The sequence below is a fragment of the Trichosurus vulpecula genome, chromosome 2, assembly GCF_011100635.1.
Source record: "Trichosurus vulpecula isolate mTriVul1 chromosome 2, mTriVul1.pri, whole genome shotgun sequence".
In the NCBI taxonomy this organism is placed as follows: domain Eukaryota; kingdom Metazoa; phylum Chordata; class Mammalia; order Diprotodontia; family Phalangeridae; genus Trichosurus; species Trichosurus vulpecula.
In genome coordinates this window covers 309,294,112-309,312,994 of record NC_050574.1, presented here as the reverse complement: position 1 = coordinate 309,312,994, position 18,883 = coordinate 309,294,112, and positions in this window count along the sequence as shown.

Genomic DNA, 18,883 nt, shown 5'->3' with positions numbered 1-18,883 from the left:
CCTTGATGAAATGGATGACAGATTAGGTATTGAGGGGGTTATTATTATTGTTAATATTGTTGTTATTTACTTTTCCAGCTCACAACATATTAAAAGTGGCAAGATAGAAAGGTATTAGCAGTCAGCTTAGAGTCTTTGGTAGGGGCAGACAGACTGATAGAAGCAAAAGTGACCGTTGAAAACATTACAACAAAATAAAATATGAAACAAAATTCAAATATTTTAAAAAGTATGGTGGATGGGGCCATGAGCTATTTAGTCTAGGGGCAAAATAACTTAGGTATATAAGTGACTCCTAAAAACATAAATACATGATAAACTGAACAACTGATGTCCATAATGACCCTGTGTGTTTAAGAAAAAGATTGTACTGTGTTTAATATGTTCTGTTTTAGAAATACATAATGCAATTTAGAAAATTTTTCATTAAAATGAGATGAAAATATTCTGCTAAGGAAATATTCTAATGAAGTGTTCCTCATCCTTTATGCAGTTTTTTTTTTTCATTTCTCAAGGGAGAGAGGCAATGGGAGGAATGGAGGCTCTGAAACTGCGATATTAGATAGATAAAGACTTCAGAACTTCTGGTGTGGAAACTCCTTTCACCAATCCCTATTGGTAAGTTCTTTGCAGTTTAAAATCTTAGAGTATTTCCTGGGGATACTAAGAAGTTTGGAGATTTACCCATAGTAACATAGCTAGCACTTATTGAAGACATGATTTGAACAAGTGTCCTTTGTTCATTACATTACCAAGTTGCCTTTCTCATTAAGAGTAATAGTAGATAAATGAGATACTACTGTATCAACCTCAGTCATATTCTATTACCAAAGCAAAGCAAGAGGTCACATGACATCATGTAGATAATTCATCCCCACCTTCCCTAATCCATTTCAGTTTCAATTATGGACGTTAGCATGCAATTTGGGGACCAAATTTATCCAAGTAATTGCATACCATTCTGCTGCACTTTGATGGAGCAGAAGTGGGAGTTAGGCCAGAGGTGGTTGTGGTGCTTTGGCAAAAGTACTATACTCAGCTAAAGTGACCTGATGTGATTTTAGATTACAATAATCATGAACTACACCATAAAACATATGAAAGAAGACTTGCTCAAATACAGTTCCTCAGATAAAAATAAATCTTCAAATTATAGCTTTTTGGTTTCAAGGTCAGAAAATAAAGACTGGGTGTGCAGGTTCTGTACTTATTCACAACACCTGGACATATATTTACAGCATTAATTTACTACATTATCAGATGTGAAAACTCCTTCAATTCTTTGGGTGACTGAAGGGGAAAGTATGGGGAGAATGAGGAAAAGGAAAAATAGTGGTGAGAGAATCACAGAGTTAAAGTAATAAAAAAAGAGAGAGAAACATTTAAAGTGAAAAGAAAAAAAAAAGAAATATCAACTCTGATTCTTCTAGAATTCATGTTTAGAACAATGCTACCTACATAAATGAGGTACTAAAATTAACTTCCCAAGGAAATAAAGCCTGCATGAGAGAAAGCTTTGTGAAAGATTTTTATATATTACCAGAAACATTACAGTGCTGCTTATTAATCACTATAAGGAACAGATAAAATATGGTTTGAATAAGTTTGAATGAAATTAAGGTACCAGAAATGACAACGAAATTTCTTAAGGCATTCAAGGCTGTACTCAAATTGGAAGACCATTTTGTAAATCTAATAAATTATTCTTCATAGTCAATTGCTTCTAGATTGCTCTTCCTACACCAACCCTTTGATATTGTCCTATTGTCCTCCTGTAATGGCAAGAAAAGTAGGATTTTTGTTGTTTTTTTTTTCCTTTTTGTAGTGCTTCTCAGCATGAAGGCAACCAAGTCCCTTTGATTAAGTCTTGCTTTTATTTGAATCAAAATTCTTTGATGGAATCAAGAGTCTTTGAGACCTGCTTAAGTCCCAAGAAAGCCTAAGTTACATGAGTTTGAGTCACATGGTTGTGACTCCCTCTGTGGGTTGACCCTGAAGAGGTACATATATACTCTGAGGTTAGCATTTTGCTTTGAGGCTCATTCATTAGAAAAGTGTTCATGTGATTTGGCCAGATGAGACTCATGGTAGCCAAAGCCCCGCAGCTTTGAAAACCCAGATGTTGGTGCTTCTCTATCTGGTAACTGTGTATGTATTGCTATGGACAGACAGTTAGAATCCCTGTCTGCTGATTTGTGTCTTTTGCTCTGTTAATATAATTTCTGCTTTTAATTTGTTTGTGTTTTCTCTGAAGTTCAGGGTGCTGACTTTTCCCCCAAACTAAGTGAATGATATATGTCTGTTTAATTCAAGTGAGATTGTAAACTCCTTTAAGTTGCTTTCCTTCAGAAAAGTAGATCAAAGAACCTGTACTAGCAGCCCTCCTGTGTGCTGGTGTTGTTGGTCTTACACCTCCACAGCAGCTGCTAGTAACATTGTTGTTACACCTCCCACTACTAAAAATCCTTCAGTGGCTCCCTATCATCTGAATACTAAAACCAAGTTAGGCATTTAAAATATCACATATATCTTTTCCTACTTATAAGGTACTACTCATTCCATTCCATTGAATTCAATTAAAAAAAACAAAGAGAAATATTAGGAGAGCCATTTCATGTAGAGGGGAAGTCACTCTGCTAGTCATTAGGGCTCTAGAAACAAACAAACAAAAAGAACTTTTATACAATCATAGAATTAGATATGGAAAAAAACACTTAGAACCTATCTAGGCCAGTCCTCTGACTTTACAGATGCAGAAATTAGTCCAAGAGACATTAAGTACAGCCCTGTATTGACATACATTTTGCTGGCATTGCCAAATAGATTGGAAAGCTAGAGATAGATGACGGGATTCTCACAGAAATTACGTGATGTCTTCCTCTTCCACACTCAGAGAGTGTTTTGTAACAACATTGGAATCGATGAGGTAAGGGGGAATCTTGACTGATGGGCTTAGCGTTCCTACTTTTGGATTTTGGGGAGCAAGAAGCTGGAAAAGCTAGGAGGAACCAAGAGAAGTTGAAGCCAAGAAGTACATGCTGCCCTGAAAAGCATATAGGAAGATTCAGTTGCTGTAATTCCTGATGCCAAGGGATCATATGTGACAAGGCCCATTTCTGGGGTGAGATGCTGCACTGAAAAAGTCTATTTTGGCTAGAGAACTTGAGGCCGTTGACTATCATCTTCCCTCTCTCATCTTCTCTTTTTTCTAATGGGTAAATGAATAATGCTGAATCTGGGTTTTCATTGGATTTTGAGTCAGCCAGTCTTTCAATAAGTGTATACTAAACACTATGTGCTAGGCACAGTGCTAAGTTGCTAGGAGTAAAATGGGGGAGACAACATCTAAACAACTACAGGATATAAACAGGACATAAAAAGGGTAGCTGGGTGATACAGTGGATAGAGTGCCTGGACTGGAGTCAAGTGGAATCATCTTAACGAGTTCAAATCTGTCTCAGACACTTAGTAGCTTTGTGACCCTGGGAAAATCATCTAACCCTGTTTGCCTCAGCTTCTTAATCTGTAAAATTAGCTGGAGAAGGAAATGGAAAACCACTCCACTATCTTTGCCAAGAAAACCCCCAGATAGGATCACAAAGAGTTGGACATGACTAAAATGACTAAACCATCACCACCACCACAACAACAAAACACAAGTTATAAACAGGGTTAGTTGAAGGTAATGTAGGGAAGGTATTGTTAGCAGTAAGGAGGATCAAAAAAGGAGGATAGAAGGAAGTCAAGACAGTCAAGAGATAGAGATGAGGAGGAAGAATATTCCATGTATGTAGGACAGCCAGTGAAAATCTCTTGCCTCCCCACATCTTAACTAGCAAGGAAGAGCAAAGATGCCAGTGTTACTAGATTACAGAGTATGTGAGAGGTGTGGTAAAGTGTGAGAAGACTGAAAAAGACAGGAAGGGACTAGGTTACAAAGGATTTTTAAAAACATTAGAAACAAACAAAACAAATAAAATCAGAACATTTTACATTTGATCCTGGAAATGATAAGGTGCAATTGGACTTTATTGCAAGGAGGGTAGGGTTGACATGTTTAGACCTGTGTTGTAGGAAGATCTATTTGACAGCTGAGTGGAGAATGGATTTTAATGGGTAGAAACTTGAGGCAGGAAGACCAACTAAAACATTATCACAGTAGTCCAGGTAAGAGATGACAAAGGCCTTCACTAGGGTGATGGCAATGGCAAAGGAGAAAAGAGTATGCACATAGATATTACAAAGGATAACTCCTAATTTTCAAATTTAGTGTTGAGGAAGATGATGGTGCCCTCCATAGTAATAGGAGGAATTATGTAGAGCGGAAGGACTGGAGAGAAAGATAATGAGTTTAGTTTTAGGCATGTCTAGTAGTCAATTGGAGATAAGAGACTGGAAGTTAAGAGAGAGGTTAAGGTTACAAAAAAGGATCTTAGAGCCCATTGGATCCAACTCCCTCATTTTACAGATGAGAAAACTGAGGCTGAGTGAAGTTAAGAACATAGAGCTAGTAAGTATCTGAGGCAGAATTTGAATCTGTGTCTTCCTGACTGCAAGTTTAGTATTCTATCCACTACTCCTTGGAAGAGGGTGAATTGTGAGTCTACTATTATATTTCAGAGAAAATATAATGAGGCTCTGAACTAAGGTGATGGCTATGTGAGTGGAATAAAAAAAGTATGAGAAATATTGTGGACAAAGAATTGAGAATACTTATATATTGATTGGATAAGGGGGAGAGGAAGGAAGAGGCAAGAGTCAAAAATTGCTCTAAGGAAGTGAACATGGAATGATTCCAGATCCTTTATAAGAAATCAGGAGTTTGGAGGAGGAGAAGACTTAAAGGCAGAAGTTAAGAATTCTACTTTAAACATACTGAATTTAAGATCTCTTTGGGACATATAGGTGGAGACTTCAAGGAACAGGTTGAAAATGGGTTCCAACTCAGCAGATAAGTTACATTGAATATACAGATTTGGGATGTAGAACTTGGCACTATGGGAAATGATGAAATCATGAATGAATGAATGAATGAATGAATGAATGAATGAAGAGTGAGTGAATAAGCATTTATTAAGCATTTACTATGTGCCAAATGATAGTCTAAATGTTATGGATGCAAACACAAAAGCAAAGATGGTCTCTGTCCTCAAAGAGCTTTCTTTCTAAAGAAGAGGACTACACACAAAGAGGAGTTGTGTTTAGGGAAGTGTACCTTGTTACAGAGGGTTACAGTGTAATCTAATGCTAGAATTGATTTGGTCATGGTACTTAGACCAGAAATGGGAATCTGAGGAAGAAAGAAAGTGTACCCTATGGGGAAAAATTACCTGCCAGGCATATGGAGGAGATGGCTGGAGAATTAAGAGTGAGAAGCTTGTCTGGGTATTTTCCTGAATGATCATCAAAAATTAGGGAGCACCATGAGGAAGGAAGTGATTTCTTGTTTCTTCCCTTGTTTGATTGTTTATTTTTCTCATGACAGAAATTCGTCTGGTGAGGCTATGGAGAAGAGTGAAGAAGATTGAGGGTATAGATTGAGATAGGGCCCATCGCAGAGCTTTGGAAGCTATCCATATTTAGAGCATGGGGCCTGAATCCTGAACCAATAAAGGAGATTGAAGAGCAATTAGAAAGGCAGAAGGATATAATCTACTGGAGGAGATGATAAATAATATCAAAACTACAGTGTATTCAAGAAGGATGTGCAGCAAGAGAAGGCCACTAAATATGAATAAATAAATGAATAAATAAATTAATTTCTTATTATTTTTCGGATACTGTGCTAAGTTTGGCGTATACAAACACAAACAAGGAAGATAACCCCTACTTTCAATGAAGGGACATGGTACAATATGATTTGGAGATGGGGCGGTGGTGGTATTGGTGGAGGAAGTACTATGGTGGCCTCATTCCTGGGCAGATAAGCTAAACCTAACCAATGAGAATTGGAGTTCCTTGAGAGCAAGATACACGTTTTGGCCTTTCTTTGTTTCCCCAGCACTTAGCATAGAGATAGTACTTAATATATCTGTTGACCTACTGAGTGACTGATGACCTTCTAGAGTACAGGGACCTAGGAGCATTAAGAGTAGTTTCAGGAGTATGAGTAGAAAGAAGCCAGACTGCAAAGGGCTGAGCTATGAATATGTATGGCAAAGAAGTGAAGGCAATAAATGCAGATAGCTTTTTCAAGGAATTTTTCTGTGAAAAAGAAGAGTGATACAAAATTATAGCTTCACAAATGTTTAAACAGAGTCAAAATAAGACTTTTTTAAGGATGAGGTATTCCTGAATATATTGGAAGGTAGCAAGGACAAACCCAGTAGATAAAATGAATCTATGTGAGGGAGAGAAGGGATGGTAAAGAGAGGCAAGTAAAAAGGGGATAGATGGAAGGGGAATGGATAGGATCGAGTTCAAAAACAGATTTATTTGTCTTTTTAAAAAGTATATCTGCCTCCTCAAAGACTAGAGAAAAGGAGAGAATGGAAGAGAATAGAGACTTTAAGGTGTGAAATAGGGATGATTTCTGTACTAAAGTAAGAAGTGAGGTATTTTGCTGAGAGAGAGAAGTGAGCGTAATGTACAAAACTTGGGCAAAGAGATGATTTAAGATAATGACCGCTGAGAAAAAGCAAGGGATTTCTGCAAAGCAGTGAGGCCTCAGATGAGTTCAAATAATGTGATTTTGTGGCAAACTCAGGTAGCAAGATAGCATGACTTCTGTAGAATTAAACAATATCCCATGTCTTTGCTTCAGTCTTAGAAAAGCCAACTCTTCCTTTTGCTAATACCAACCCCTCTCTTTGTGTCATTGACCCTTTTGAGGCCCTCTTCTTTTCCTAATTTTCAGCTTTTCTATCTGCTGCTTTCAAACAGGTTCAGATTTTCCAATTCTTAGCAAAATGTTTATTTTATCCTCCCCTCTCCTTAAGTTATCACCTTCTCTTGCTTATACTTTTCAAAACCAAAATTTCAGTGAAGGTTTTCTTCTTTTCTTTCCCCTGCTTTCTTATCATCTGCCTACATTTTAACCCCTTGCAATCTTGTTTCTGTCTATACTACTCAACAGAAATTGCTCCAATGGCCTTTTCTCAATGTCTCTTCACAGCTTAACTCTATTGACCAACTCCTTCCTTCTACATATTCTCCCCTCTCTGATTTTTTGTGACACAATTCTACAGTAGTCCTTTTATAACTTGTTAAAGCAATATTTTTTGGTTTCATTTGCAGACTCATTATTGATATCTCCCTTGCTGTTGATGGGTGTCCCCTCAGATCTTTTCCTGGGTTCTATTCTTTCTCTCTAGTGTCTCTTTGATGATGACTTCAATTAGCACCCACTATATGCTCTCTGAAGACTACTACTAAACTTCATATGCAAACCTAATCTCTTTTCTAGACTTAGTCCTGTTATCTCCACTAGCCTCCTTGATACCCACCCACCCTTACGATTTAAAAACTCAATATATCCAAAAGAAAAAAAAAACTACCTCTGAACCTAACCAACCTTCCAAAGTTACTATTTATGTCAAGGGAAGCACAATTTTTCCTGACACACTGGCTCATACTTGACTCTTTAGTCTCAGTCACCATCAACCTTCATATGTGTATGATCAGTTGCAAAGTCTCATCATTTCAGTAATTCTTGCATCCATTACACTCTCTCTATTCTTATCACAATCACCTTATACATAGAACTCATTCCCCTCACCCTATTATTGTAACATCCTTCTAATTGGTTCCCACGTGACTAGTTGTTTTATTTTCCAATCTATTCTTCCAACCGCTGTCAAATAAATATTCTTAAAGTGCAAATTTTTACCATGTTCTCCTTTTACCATAATTGAGCACTTGGCTTAAATTTCTTTAGATCCTCATTGATTCTAAATTAAAACCCATTTCTATACCAGGAATGCTTTCCTTCATCACTTTTGACACTTGGACCTCTTAATTGTCTTCAAGACTTAGATCAAATTCATCTTCTTACAAGATGTCTTTCCTGATTCCCCCACCCCTACACATACATTTGTTATTCCTTTTACCCACTCCATTTACCATGCATTTAAGTGGAACTGTATATAAAGGGCCAGACCTGGAGTCAGGAGACCTGAGTTCAAATGTGACCTCTGATGTTTGTTAGTTGTGTTACTCTGGGCAAATCATTTAATCCTGCCTGCCTCAGTTGCTTCATCTGTAAAATGAACTGGAGAAGTAAATGGCAAATCCCTTCAGGATCTGAATACAAGAAGATACTGAATACAAGAAAACCTCAAATAATAATAATAATAATCAAATCAAATAATGATAATGAGCAGTTAGACAAGGCTGAGACAACAACAGTCAGAATGTATCATTTAATTATTTATCTGTGAACAAATAGCCTTTGAAAAGAATATAAACTCTCTGAGATTAGAGACTATTTCATTTTCCTATTTTTAACTCCAGCACCAATGTAGCACAAAGCCTGGCATATAGCAGTGTAATAACAATGTTGCTAGCAGCTACTGTGGAGGTGAAAAGCCAACAAGAAGAGCACACAGGAGGGCTGCCTTCATGGGTTTTGATCTGCTTTTCTAAGGAAAGCAACTTTAAGGGGTTAATAATCTTACTTTAATTAAATATACATATATCATTCACTTAGTTCAGGGGGAAAATCCAGCACCCTGAACTTCAGAGAGAATATAAACAGAAATTACAAGCATACGTTATATTAACAGAACAAGCACAGATCAGTAGACAGGCTTCTATATGACCATAGCAATACATACAGTCACCAGAGAGAGAAGCACCAACATCTGGGTTTTCAAAGCCAGGAGAGCGGGTTCCAATGTCTACCCAGAGTCTCATCTGGCCAAGTCACCAGCACTCTTCCAATGAGTGTGCCCTCAAAGGCAAAATTCTAACCTCTGAGTATATATACTTCTTCAGGATCAGAGAGTCACAACCATGTGACTCAAACCCATGTGAACTAGGCCTTCCCTTGATGTAAGCAGGTCATCAAAGACTTCTGATTCAATCAAAGATTCCTCAGTGCTGAGAAGCACTCCAAAACAAAGACAACAAAAGGTCCCACTTTACCTACCTCATTCAAACAATGGCAAGACTTATTAAAGGCAATTGATGACCTTGGCATTCCAATATAGAAGAAGAGCAAAAATGTCCCGCCATAGTTACCAAACAAGTAGGTGCTTAATAATTGCATGCTGATTAATGGAGTGAGTTAGAGAGGAGCAGAAAAGAATGGTGGGACTGTGTGGTAACTCAGTCAGGGCATAATGATATTAGAACGAGAGAATAAAAATTTTAAGTTAGAGACTAGAATATAGTTGAATAGAATAATGACAGAGTCAAGACTGATAGCAGAAAATTGAGATGAGAGGAAGTGTAATAGACTTGGATAGCAAGGAGGCTTGGCATTACTATAAACCAATGCGAGCACAAAGCATCCACTTATAAGTGAGGCACAAGAAGGATGGAAGAATGGAATATTATGATGAGAGAAAGAGGACGTTCATCATTCTCAATTGCAGAGATAATTATCTTATCATTAGTAAGATTGCTGGTATGACAATTCCTGTGTTGGGGGCGTGATAGAAGGCCCTGTTACTCAGTGATGGAGAGTGCTCAGTGATCCAGTGTCTTCTAGGGCAGCCAGTGGAATTAATGTGCAGTAAAGAGACCTCAACTAAAAGGGAATGTATTAGAAAGATTTTTAAGTTTCCAAAGGCACAATGGAAGAGAAGGGCAGATTAGATTACTACTTTGAAAGGAGATCTGCTGCTGCTTCTGATAGTAGGATAAAGAAGAGAATGAGACTTGATGTGGAAGAGCTTTGAGGTATATCAGCGAGAGAAATAGAGAGATAGTAATAGATGACTTCAGTTTTCTCAGTAAAATAGGAGGTGAAGTCTTCTACTAAGAGGGAAAAGTGAGGGTATGTTATAGGGAGCTTAAGGAGAGAAATTCAGGAGAGATGGGGTTCAGGTTGGGGGAGATGGGGAAGTAGAGAGCAGAAACAAAAGAATGAATTTTTCATCTCTACAATTAAGTTTTCACTCACTACTCTGAGTCACAGGAATTAGAAGGGTAGGTAGCGCAAATGTGCTACCCCTAGATTATGAATTATTCATAAGTACCACTTGATTTGTTCTTCTGTGATGGTGGAAGAAGGCATCGATTTGTTCCCTCTCAAACACACGGAAGCTGGGAAATAAGGTTGAGCATGTATGACAATAAATACCTGTTGATTAGATCCCCCCAGCTCAAATGAACTCTCTTTGAGCATCAGTTCCTTCACCTCGTGCCAAAATAGGAGAAGATGATGCCATGGCAGAATGTTCTCCCAAGCCAGGGTAGCATATTTTATTAGCCTTCACAATCAGGGATTTGTTTTTTTTTTAATGATGGATGGTATATTTTATGGAAAAAATCCTTTTTATTATGACCTTTCCAAACTTAAACAAATATGTATTTTCCTTCTACAAAGATCATTAAAACAAGACTGCATAAAATATGGTGGTTTCAATACTTTCTTGCTTGTTTGTGTCCATTTCACAATGATCTTAGGATAATAGATTTAGAGCTACACAGGCTTTCAGAGACCATCTAGTCTAATTCTCTCATTTTATTGCTAAGAAAACTGAAGTTCAGAGAAGTTAAATGAATTCTCTGGGGTCACATCGCTAATATGGATCACACACACACTCCTTAGAAGCAGCTAAGTAGAGCCATGGATGGTCTGCTATGTCTGGAGGCAGGAAGACCTGAGTTTGAAAGAAGCCGCCATAAATTACTAGTTGTGTGACTCTAAGCAAGTCACTTAAACACTTTCTACCTCAGTTCCTCAATTATAAAAAAAGGAAAATAATAGATGTTACCTCCCAGGGTAGAGGCAATTAGTTGGCTCAGTGGTTAGAGTGCTGGGCCTGGACTGAGGAAGACCTGAGTTCAAATCTGGCTTCAAACACTTACTAGATGTATGATCCTGGGCAAATCATTTAACCTCTGCTTGCCTTATTGCACTAGAGAAGGAAATGGAAAACCACTCCAGTATTTTTGCCAAGAAAACTCAACAGACAGTACTGGTATGCTATGGTTCACAGGGTCACAAATAGTCAGATACAACTGAACAACAATTCCAGGATTATTGTGATGATTAAATGATATTGGCCTAGTGCTCGGCATGTAGTAATTACTTCCTAACTTCCTTTCCTACCCATTTCTATATACTGGAATATGTACTTGACCCCTGATCAAACATGACATCTAAGATCTCACTCCTGGATGATGTCTTGGTCCCAAGATGCCTGGTATCTGAACACCTATATCAGAGGTATCCTCTTAGTTTAACGTAGGGAAGAACAGAGACACGTGATAATCATTGGATGACTAACAAAATGAGGTTTAATTTTCTATAATACAATAGAGATATGCACCAAGGACACAGTGATACTTAGGTTCTCTGGACTTGGTCCCCTTCATATATAAAAACTTATTTGGTAATCAGGGTAGTATATTGGAATATGTGGAAACATGAGTGATCTTGAGGCCTAGACTCCTTGCTGGGGGAATTTTTAATGTTTTTAGATGACTAGTAAGCAGAAGCCAAAAAGTCTGGGTTAATCAAATTTCAGGACAGCCTTATCTTTTTTTAGATAAAACCTCCCCATGGTCAGAAGAAATAAGATTCATTAGGAAAATGCTGGTCCTATCATACCCTGATTGCATTGTCTCTCTTGCCTTGTGCCTTACTGTTAAAAAAAATAAAGATAAAAGTAAGCCTGATTGACTCCTTAACTCCTTTTGGCATAGGCTTACATGGGGGAGGAAAAGAGATATGCTGAAATTATGTGAATGAATAGGCTAAAACCAAGAAAACTTGCTGGGGGTTGCTATGAGGGAAAGTATTAGATTCTTAAAACCTGGATAAATCTAGTTCCATGAAGCATTGCATAGTTAGAAGCCTGGTGATTTTGCTATCATCACTATATATTATACTCAATAAACTTGCCAAGACACAGCTCTGGCCTGCTTCAGTGTAAATTCTCTGTATGTTTGGAAAAATATATTGGCCTCCAAGGGGTAGTGCAAGCTTGACTTGATATATATTGACTTAGATTTACTTGATATTTATTGATTGGATTCAGTAAATACTCTTTGATATATGTTTGCTCATTTAACTAAGAAGGCTCAGTACTGAAGCACTATTTGCTTTTGTATTTGGAAGTTGAGAGGCACCATGGCCTGGTAGAGAAAGCCCTGGATTTGGAGTCGGACAACCAGGAATTACTGTTTCTTACCAGTGGTGTAATCTTAGGCAAGTCACTGGAATTTTCTGAGTTTCTATTTCTTCATCTGTAAACTTAGGGGGTATAACCAAGAGTATTCTGCAGTTAATGAGGAGGCATAACTCAAAGGAAACTTATCTCATTAAAATTTAATAATATCAAAACGAAATATATACATTGATCTTTATCCCTTTGCTTCTAATTGCAGAACATGCCAAAACATATATAATGTCTAAGCAAGAGGGAACTAGTCCCTCACAATTGTAGATTAACTATGAACAGCTCTCCCTCGCCCCCTTCCCTTTCTCCTCCCTAAGACAGCAAATAATCTAAGTTACATGTATACAATCATGCTAACATATTTTCACATTAGTCATGATGTGAAAGAAGAATCAGAACAAAATCAGAAAAACAAAAGCAACAAAAAAGTAAAAATAGTATACTTCCATCTTTAGACTTGATAGATCTTTCTCTGGATGTAGATAGCATTTTCCATCATGAGTCTTTTAGAATTGTCTTGGCTCGTATTTCTGAGAAGATCTAAGTCTATCATAGTAGATTATTGTACAATATTTCTGTTACTATGTACAGTGTGTCTCCTGGTTCTGCTCACCTCATTCAATATCAGTTCTTAGAAGTCTTTCCACATTTTTCTGAAATCTTCTTGCTCATCATTTCTTATCGTACAATAGTATTCCATTACATTCACATACCACTTGTTTAGTCATTCCCCAGTTGATGGGCATCACTTCAATTTCCAATTCTTTGCCACCACAGAAAGAGCTATACATGTGGGTCTTTTACCCTTTTTATGATCTTTTGGGGATGCAAACCTAGTAAAGGTATTGGTAAATCAAAGGGTGCAGAGATTTATAATCCTTTGGAGGTATTCCCTAATTGCTCTCCAGAATGGCTGAATCAAGCAATGCCAATTTTGCTACATCTTTTTCAACATTAATCATTTTCCTTTTCTGTCCTATTAGCCAAACTGATAGGCTGAGGTGGTACCTCAGAGCTGTTTTAATTTGCATTTCTTTATTCAATAGTGCTTTAGAGCATTTTTTTCATATGACTATAGATAACTTTGCTTTCTTCATCTGAAAACTCTCTGTTCATATCCTTTGACCATTTATCAATTGTGGAGTGACTCATATTTGGATAGTTCTAAGTTTTCTATATATCTAAAAAATGAGTCCTTTATCAGAAACACTGGCTATAAAAATTGTTTCCCAGCTTTCTGCTTGACATTTAATCTTGCCTGAATTGGTTTTGTTTGTGAGAAACCTATTTAATTTAATGTAATCAAAATTATCCATTTTGGATTTCATAATGTTCTCTATCTCTTTTTTGGTCATAAATTCTTCTCTTATCCATAGATATGACAGAAAACAAGCAAACAAACTATTCCTTGCTCTCTTAATTTGCTTATGGTTTCACCAATTTATCTCTAAATCATTTATCAATTTTTAATTTATCTTGGCATAGAGTATGAGATACTGATCTATGCCTAGTTACTGCCATAGTATTTTCCAGTTTTCCAGGCAGTTTTTGTCAAATGATGAGATTTTATCCTAGAAGCTAGAATCTTTGGGTTTAATGAAACAGTAGATCACTATAGTCATTGACTACTGTGTCCTGTGTACCTAACTTATTCCATTGATCCACAACTCTATTTCTAAGCCAGTACCACCTGGACATAGTGTATTATCCTGGTGATAAATTGATGTAATATCTTTGCTAATATTTTATTTAAAATTTTTGCTTCAACATTCATTAGGAAAATTGTTCTATAATTTTCTTTCTCTGTTTTGGTTCTCTCTGATTTAGGTATTAGAACCATATTTGTGTCATTAAAGGAATTTAGTAGGACTCATTTTTTGCTTATTTTTTCCAAGTAGTTTATATAGTATTGGAATTAATTGTTATTTAAATATTTGGTAGAATTCACTTGTAAATCCATCTGGCCCTGGAGATTTTTTTTAGGGAGTTCATTGATGGCTTGTTCAATTTCTTTTTTTTTAAAATGGAGATATTTATTTATTTCTTTTCTTCTTCTGTAAATCTGGGCAATTTATATTGTTGTAAATATTCATCCATTTCAATTAGATTCTCAGATTTGTTGACATAAAGTTCTGCAACAAAGCTCCTAATTATTGCTTTTATTTAGTCTTCACTGGTGGTGAATTCACCCTTTTCAATTTTGATACTGGTAATTTAATTTTCTTCTTTTTTATTAAATTAAATTAGCCAAAGGTTTATCAATTTTTCTAGTTTTTTTTCTCATAAAACATATTTAGTTTTATTTCTTAGTTCAATAGTTGTCTTACTTTTAATTTTATTAGTCTCTCCTTTGATATTCAGATTTTTAAATTTGGTATTTAGAGATTTTTAATTTATTCTTTTTTCTAGCTTTTTTAGTTGCATGCCCAATTCATTGATCTGCTCTTTCTCTATTTTATATATGTAAGCATTTAGAGACATAATATTTTTTCTAAGAACTGCTTTGTCTCCATCCCATAAATTTTGATATGCTGCCTCATTATTATCGATGTTGTCTTTGATGAAATTATTGATTATTTCTATGATTTTTCATTTGAACCACTCATTCTTTCAGATTAGGTTATTTACTTAACAATTAATTTTAGTCTATCTTTCCATGGCCATTTATTACATGTAATTTGATAACATCATGATGTGAAATGAATGCATTTAATTTTCTGTCTTTCTGCACTTAATTTCGATCTTTTCATGCCATAATACAAGGTCAATTTTTGTGTAGGTCCCATGTGCCCCTGAGAAAAAGATATATTCCTTACTATCGCCACTCAGTTTTCTCTAGAGATCTATCATATATAGCTTTTCTAAAATTCTATTCATCTCTTTAATTTCTTCTTGTTTATTTTGTGGTTAGATTTATCTAGTTCTGAGAGAGCAAGGTCAAGGTCCCTCACTAGTAAAGTTTTGATGTCTATTTTTCCTATAACCCACTAAACTTCTCTAAGAATTTGAATGCCCTAGCGCTTGGTACACATATGTTTTGTATTGATATTATTTCATCATCTGTCGTGCCTTTTAGCAAGATGTAGTTTCCTTTCTTATCTCTTTTAATTAGCTCTATTTTTACTTTTGCTTTGTCTGAGATCAGGATTGCTATCCCTGTTTTTTGTACTTCAGCTCAAGAATAATATATTCTGCTCCATCCTTTTACCTTTATTCTGTATTTGTCTCTCTTTTTCCTATTATGTGTTTTGTAAACAACATATTGTAGTATTCTGCCTTATAATCCACTCTGTTATTCACTTCTGTTTAATGGGAGAGTTTACCTTATTCACATTCACAGTTATAATTACTAACTGTGTATTTCCTTCCATCCTAGTTTCCCCCTGTTCATAACTTCTCTTCTTTCACCCTCTTCCTCCCCACCAGTGTTTTGCTTCTAACCACCTCCTCCCTCAATCTGCGCTTCCTTTTATCAGCCCCATACCCAATTTTCTTTCCCCTCCTACTTCTGCCCTCCCTTCTTTAGCACCCACTCCTTCCTTTTTCTTTTCCCCTTCCCCTCTTACTTCTGTATAGGGTAAGATAAATTTCTATACCCAAATATCACTATCATACTTTAAGAAAATTGTGTCATAATTCTGTTTCCTTAAAACTCTAAATGTGATAATCCTAAAGTGTGTATGTTATCCCTCTTTGAGCAAAATCTAGTGAGAGTAACATTCAAACAATGCTCACTCACCCCCTCCTTTCCTTCTACTCTATTAGGTGTTTTTGCACCTTATCATGTGATGTAATTTACCCTATTCTGCCTCCCCTTTTTCCTCTTCTTGAAATATACTCCTTTTTTCCACTCATTTTTTATATCATCACATCAAGGTCAAAACATATCCACTCCCTGTGTCTATATATAATCATTTTAACTGCCCTAATAGAGATACAGTTCTCAAGAGTTATAGGTACCATCTACCCACATAGCTGTAAACAATTTAATTTTATTGAATAACATGTTTTTTTTTTCTTTCCTGTTTACCTTTTTATGCTTCTCTTTCATCTTGTGTTTGAAGATTGAATTTTCTGTTCAGCTCTGGTCTTTTTCTCAGGACAGTTTGAAAGTCCTCTATTTCATTGAATATTCATCTTTTCCCCAGAGTGATTGTGCTCAGTTTTGCTGGGTAGTTGATTCTTGGTTGTAATTCAAGCTCCTTTGCCTTACAGAATATCATATTCCAAGCACCCCAATCACTTAATGTAGAACCTAAGTCCTGTGTAATCCTGACTGGGGCTCCTTGATATTTGAATTATTTCTTTCTGGCTGCTTGAAGTATTTCTTCTTGACTTGATCGTTCCGGAATTTGGCTATAATATTCCTTGGAGTTTTCATTTTGGGATGTCTTTTGGGAGGTGATTGATGGATTATTTTAACATTTGTTTCAAGAATATCAAGGCAATTTTCCTTGGTAATTTTGCGAAAGATGCTTTCCAAGCTCTTTTTTTGATCATGGTTTTCAGTTAGTCCAACAGTTCTTAAATTCTCTCTCCTGGTTCTATTTTCCAAGTCACTTTTTGTTGTTGTTGTTGTTGTGGTTGTTTTGTTTTCCAAAGAGGTGTTTTACATTTTTTTCTATTTTCAAAAATTCTTTTCATTTTATTTGACTGATTCTTGATGTCTCATAGAGGCATTAGCTTCCACTTGACCAATTCTAACTTTTAAGGAATTATTTTCTTCAGTGAAATTTTGTACTTCTTTTTTTTCCATCTGGCTAATTTTTTTAAGGAGTTGTTTTCTTCATCAATTTTTGTTCTTTCTTTTCCAAACTGTTAGCTCTATTTTCAAAATTCTCCTCCATAACTCTCATTTCTTTTCCCAGTTTTCCTCTACCTCTCTTACTTAATTTTTAATATCCTTTTTTAGCTCTTGCAAGAGGACTTTTTGGGCTTGAGAACAATTCATATCCCTCTTTGAGGCTTCACATGTAGGCATTTTGACATTATACTCCTCTTCTTAATTTGTGTTTTGATCTTTCCTATTGCAATAGTAATGCTCTAAGACCAGAAATCTGTTGGTCTTTTTGCTCATTTTTAAGTTGAGTTCTGCTCCTGGGGCACAGGAGGCAATGATCCAAGCTTTTGTGCAGGAAGATAGGGGTATGGTCACTGTCTTTCCACACAAGGGTCTGAGGTTCTGGTGGCTTGCTCACTGCACTAGGGTATCCTGGAATAGTGGTTCCTATTCTTCTTTGTGTCCTGGGGCTGGCAGTTTGCCTTCTACACTGGGGCTGGAAGCCTCATGGCTGGCCTGCTGTTCTACTACTGTGCTAAGCCAGCACCAAGGGGCCTCAGTTGCTAATCTTTGCTGTGACTAAGAGCCTCCTCTGGCTTGCCCAGATACAGTCTGTATGGCCTGAATTCCCCTTCTACTTTAGTAAGAGAGACCTTTCCAGAAGCTCTTCTAATTTATCTTAAGCTGGAAAATTTTTTCACTCCATCTCTTTGAGAGTGTTGTTATTCCAGAATCTGTTTAGAGGCTTGATTTAACATTGTTTCCAAGGGAAACTGGGGAGAGTGCAGGAAACTTCATGTCCATTCTCTGCCATCTTGGCTCTGGCTTCAGCCCTCCTTTCTAATCTTTAGTGTTATTTATGACTATAGTACCTTAAGGGAATTTGGTGAGAATTGTAAGTTTCCTTAAAGCTCTAAATGTAATAATCCTCAATCTAATACATACATATAAATTACGTATATAGACAACCACACACCCATACATAAATATGCACAGATAAATTCACATATATACAAATACATATACACATGCATGCATATACATATATACACATATACATACACACATATATATATACATACACACATATATACATAAATATGTATGTATGTGTGTATATATATATATATGTACATACACACACACACAACATACAAATATAGAAAGTGTTAGAGGCAGATCAGTGGTACAGTGAATACAACACCAGACCTGGAGTCAAGAACACCTGAGTTCACATCTGGCCATAGACTTACTAGCTGTATGACTCTGGGCAAGTCAGATAACCTTTGTTTGCCTCAGTTTCCTCATCTATTAAATGGGGATAATAATAGCATCTAGCCTTCACAGCTCTTGTGAGGATTAAGTGAAATAATAATTGTAAAGCATAGTGCCTAGAAAATAATAGGCCTTATATAAATATTACTCTGCATGTGTGTGTGTGTGTGTGTGTGTGTGTGTGTGTGTGTGTGTGAATCCTGGTCTTGCCTAACTTTGTGGCAGACACACATACAGGTGTATTTTACTTTAAAAAATGTTTTTGAAAATCTAAGCAACATATTTAGCCCCCTTGGATAATTCACACCAAAATCCATCTATTAATTTCAAATTATAATTGCTGGGATCTTTTACCTTGACATACAGTAATGTGTCATATTTTAATTTTTTTTTTCTAATTCACTTTTTTTTTAAAGGTGTTTTATTTATTTTTAGTTTACCACACACGGTTCTACATAGTTTTGAGTTCCAGTTTTTCTCCCCTCCCTCCCCCCTCCCTCCCCAAGACGGCATGAAGTCTCATATAACTGTCATG